Consider the following 5,587-nt stretch of genomic DNA (forward strand, 5'->3'; position numbering starts at 1 on the left):
ATGGGTTTCAGCAACATTTTTTTGCGTAAGATCAGACTCCTTTATACCAATCCGTCGGCACGACTCCGCATTAATGGTCGGGTTTCCAACCCCATTAGTATTGCCTGTGGCACTCGCCAGGGGTGTCAGTTATCGCCCATGCTCTTTGCCATCACGATGGACCCCCTGGCCGCCAGGCTACGGCAGCACCATACTCACAGGGGCATTGGATTCTCATCCTGCTCCCTCCTTATCTCAATGTACGCGGACGATGTTACCCTATATGTCCGACACCCCCAAGAAAACCTCAGCCCACTGGTCCGGGAAATCATACGTTTTGGTGGGATTTCGGGCATCTTGGTGAACTGGAGTAAGTCTGTTCTATTCCCCTTGACTGATGCAACTGTGCCCTTCCCACCTGACTTTCTGTTCGTGTGGGCATCCGGCCCCACGCGCTACTTGGGCATCTGGTTGAGTAGGGATTCAGATGAATTGTGGAGGTCAAACTTTGGGCGGGCGGTGGACTGGCTTGAATCCAGGATCCCTTCGTGGAGCCGACTGCCGTTATCTCTGACTGGCCAAATCGCAATAGCCTAAATGGTGGTCCTTCCTAAATTCCTTTATCTCTTCTTGAACATACCTATCCCCCTCACTTTTCATTTCTTTCGCAAACTGCGCTCTCTAGTCATCTCGCTTGTTTGGGCGGGTAAACAACCCAGGGTGGCTTACAATATCCTCACTCTCCCTATGTCTGCCGGTGGGATGGGCGCACCTGATTTCCGGATCTACACCTTATGTGCCCAGGCCAGATTCCTGTACTTTTGGATTCACCCCAACCCATAGCAGCCCCACGTCGCAGTTGAGACCGATGTGGCTTCTCCCTGACCCCTGTCCACTGCTCTGTTCGCACCTGTGGCGCGCCCCCGGGCGGAGGTTGACACGGTCAAGACGCTGCGTTGGGCCTGGTCTTGCCTGCGCCGGCTTTCTGGTCTCTCTCTTCTCTCTGCCAATGCCATGCCAATTTTAAACCACCCAGATTTCCCTTCACTTCAGTCTTCTTGCATGTCCCGACATGCGGCGCGATAGGGTCTGTGGACAGTGGCGGATCTTTACCCTGAGAACTCTTTTTACTCTCTTTCAGATCCTCTGGGGTTGCAGGACACACTGGTATTCTATCAGTTGCGCGCCACTTGCCGGAAACTGCACCCCACATTCCCTCAACCCCACCCACCATTCCGGCTCTGGACTTCATTTACACTTTCTCGTCGCCGCACAAGTTAGTTACCAAACTGTACGCTTTTTCCCTGGTGTCAACCCCCATTTCCTCGGATCGGGCATGTGAGGCGTGGAGTGGGGACCTCGCTATTGTTATTTCGGAGGCGGACTGGCTTTACTGCTGTAATCAAACCAAAAAGCAGTCACTGAATTACCGGCTCTGCCTGATCCACTTCAAGTACTTGCACAGGTTGTACCACACCCCAGTGCAGCTCCACCAGCTCGGGCTTACCCCTGGGGATAATTGTGTGCGTTGCGCTGCTCCTGCCATGGCCTTTGCCCATTTAGCGTGGCTCTACCCTAAGGTTTCCGAGTTCTGGCAGGAGGTATGTTCCACCATTTCTGACATCACCGGCGCTGCAGTGTGCTCAGATCCACCCCTGGGCCTTCTCGGCTTCGTTAAGTTTTGCCCTGATGCTTCTTGCCGCCTGATCTCAATGCTACTGGTCCTCTCCAGACGTAGGGTGGCCGGGCACATGTTGGGGTCGGCGGCCTGCTCCAAAGGTCGAGAGTTGGTTGGAGGTATCAGGCTCGGCTCCAAACTTCCTCGGGGCTGTGATGAGAGTCCAAACCCGGCCCTACCGAACGCCCTCAGAGCTCAATGGTATAAACACAGAACTACTAAGAGAGTGCAGCAGGCCGCGGGAAAGGAAGGGGACAGCGGGGAGGGAGATCTGTAACGATAAAGAACAAGATATTAAAGCACCCTATCTCCCTATACTACAACAATGTGCTCTATAGTCTCTCCACCCAGCGCCTCCCCCCCCCCCCCCCCCACTGATCACCATTCAATACCTGTAAAGAAAAATACACAAAGATCAAATCCAATGGAGACAGGAGACTGTTGTGGGGTGAAGAACTGGGCCCAACTGTGGATACAAAACAAACACGATTCACTCCCTCTACTCCAAGTACTAGATTGTTGGTTGTTGTTTCAAAACATAGATCACTACACACACCCCAATGTAATACGTATGTCTCTTTCAATGGGCAGCCACACAGTTCCCTTGTTTGACCTTTCCAATACCCCTCCTGTCTCCTGTTAGAACGAGATAAGCAAATAATAATGAACACTGTACTCCTCAGAATCACTTCCGGAAGACACAGTATGTAAATCACTTCCCACTTGATTCTCAGAGTTAAATCTCACTCTGTGATGGGTCGTCAAAACTTGCGCCCTAGGAAGATCTGCCAGATAGCATTCCGTGAGGGCTTGAGAAGGCGAGGCTCTAAAACGGCTCCAGGTGAGTCCTATCGCCAACGTGCAAGTTTTTAAGTAATCACACTATATACAAATATATACACCATGGAAGGCTCAGTTCAGTTTTGTTCAATAATCAGGTCCGTTTCCCTGAGAACCAACGTGCAGCCACCACAGTTTGTAATTGCACACTCAAACACTGAGCCTCCGAGTAGCACGGCACTGAGTGCCACTCTTAACCAAATCACGGGTTGTGGGTGTGTTGTTGGGATCGAAGCTACCAACGCCACACACCCCACCGAAAGCAGATTACTCACGGTTATGGAGAATAAGGAGTCGCCAGACACCTCTTACCGCCTCCAAACACGGACTCCAGACACGCCACCGCAAACGGAATTATCGGCGATTCACCGCTGTTTGAACACAACCTTTATTTCCTGGTATGCGTGCGCAGCTCGCGCTTGAAACGCGATGTCAGCGCGGCATGCCGGGATTAGTAGTTTTTAATCCTTCTGGCGGCTCACGAGCGTCCGGCGGCCTGAAACATGACAGGAGGATGCTTCTCGGTGCCAGACTCTCCTATCGGAGTTCAGGGACTTAATGCCTGCCAGATCCCGCCCTGTCGAGATTTGGGGCCCCCTGGTCACCTATCTCCACTCCCGATCCCACCCCAGCGGCGCTACTTCTCCCGCGCTCCCCGCCGACCATGGGTCCGCAGTGGCCACGGTGTTGGTCAGTGATTTCCCCACCCTCTTTTCCATTAGCGTCCCTGCTGCTTTAGAATCCCCATTGATATTGCTATTGTATGTGTGCTTCCCCTAGGGGGATGAGACCCTGGAACTGTGGAGCTGTGACTTTAACATTCCTGGTTTACTAAGTTGCTGTAAATGTAACCTAACTGTAACTCAATGACTGATTTGTACTGTATCTTGCTTCTGTGAGTGGTAGATTTGCACGGTGTATTGTGTCAGCCATGATTTTGTTCCTCAATAATGGTTTTTGAAAATTAAAAAAATATATATATATTTGGAGCCACTTTCAACACTTTGGCTTTAAGCCTACCCTAGCCCCACACAATGAAGAAGCACCATCCATACAGATCCCAACACAGTGGTCCCATTTTAAGCGGCTGACGGATAGGGAGTCATTGAGACTATCAAACAGGGCTGATGCTGTTGCCTGTTCCTTGATTGGTTTACACAATAAAAAATTGTTTTGTGGCAGTATCGGATATCAGCAATTAAACTAGCTTCCTTAGATAAGTCAGTTGATTCATCCAATTGCAAGGTAAACAAACTCAATTTCAAGCACGCTATGAGTTGTCTGTGGATATCTTCTGACATGTCCGAGATGAGGCGGCAAATTGTTGTGTTTGAGAGGAGTACCATTTTAAACTTCTCTGCCGCTTTTTCACCAAGCATTGTCCTGGGTACGTCAAGAAAAGTTGGAAGAATCACTTTTCCTCAATCTTAAGAATCTTAAGAAAGCATCTTACCAAGTGGCAATATGGTATCCCACTTGGTAAGATGCTTTCAAAGCATTTGCTGGTGTGGAGACCACATTTTTCGCAGTATCTTTCTGTTGGATGATGTCTTCCAGCTTTCTGGCAAAAAATGTTTAGTTTCCAAGTGGCGCTTTAATTTATTTAGTTTAAGGCTTTCGTTTGTCAATGTCATGCCACAAACCACACACTGTGGTCTTTATTTGCCAGTTATGATGACATAATTGAATCCAGAATCCAAATAGGAGGAATCATACTTCCTTATTTGTGCAGCTTTTTTCTTGTCTGTTTTGGCTTTTTGTTTGAGCACCCTACCATCTTTTGGCAGCAGGAAATGATCTATGTCAAATGTGTGTTTGACCTATGATACAAAATTCCTAAGTTTAATATTAATGAACACCACAGACGTGCTGTGCATGTGGTATACCTGACTTTTTTCATTTCAACTCTTTGTAGTTCTGCACATTAGGTCCATTCCACATGCTTAACACAGAAATTGCAGCTGGTGCTGGCTACCTTGTTTATTTATCTATTTATTTGAAAGTGTTATAGAGTGCGAACCAGATCCTTGCGGATATCAGAGCGCTTTACAGGCAGTGGAAATTTATCCAAAACAGTACACAATAGCAGTATATATCAAGCAGTATGAAATATAAAAACATAACACAGCAGTACACAGTACAGAAATACAGATATGTGTGGATAAAGTGTGCATAAATAAAACAGCCAAGAGAGGTAGATCAAAAGCTGAATCCTAAGATGCGCTAAATCTTGTCTCTGATATAGAGAAAGGTGCGGGCCGAGAGAGCCAACGTGCAATGTAGATTGTCTGTTTGCATATATATAGGTCGTGAATGTCAGAGAGGCTCATGTGAATTTTTCCATGAGGATCGCCTTTACTTCCTTTTTGAACAATGCAGTAGATGTGATAAGTCTGGTTTCTGGGGGTAGTGCGTTCCAAATCCTAGGAGCCATCCCTGAGAAGGAGCGTTTGTAAGTTTTCGCCTTAATAAATCTGTGTGGCTTCAGTGATAGGCTTTCTGCACTTCTTGTGGATCTCTTGCCTCCCGAGATAGACAGTATCCGAGAGAGATAGCTGGGTGCTTTACAGTGAATGGCTTTGTGGGTTAAGCATGCTATTTTTAGGTGAATTCTGGCTTCCCATGGTAGCCAGTTCAATGCTTTCAGGTCGGGGAGATGTGGGACCTTTTTTTTGAGCCTGTGATGAGCCTGGCTGCAGCGTTGATGGTGGCTCTTAGAGGTGCTGTTGTAGCTTTGGGGAGACCGCAAAGAGACACACTTCCGTATTCGATCCTGGGGATTACTAGAGCTTGAACTGCCGTTTTGAGGTTGTTTTTTGGTAGGAAGGGTTTAAGTTTCCTTAGAATATTAATCTGGAAATGTGCACCTTTTGTTGCATTGGCAATGTGTTTATGCATTTTGAGGTTGCCATCAAGGGTTATACCCAGAGATTTTGCTGAGTCAATGATTGTCGGTTGCACGTTGAATGCCGTGAGGTGTTTGAACTAGTCCTGGAGGAGGGGGGTTTTGGAGGGTGGAGCTATGAGTAGGAATTCAGTTTTGAGTGCGTTAAGTTTGAGGTGGTTCTCAGTTAGCCATGTTTGGGTGCT

Source organism: Lissotriton vulgaris, chromosome 3_1 (genome assembly GCF_964263255.1).
Source record: "Lissotriton vulgaris chromosome 3_1, aLisVul1.2, whole genome shotgun sequence".
Classification (NCBI taxonomy): Eukaryota; Metazoa; Chordata; class Amphibia; order Caudata; family Salamandridae; genus Lissotriton; species Lissotriton vulgaris.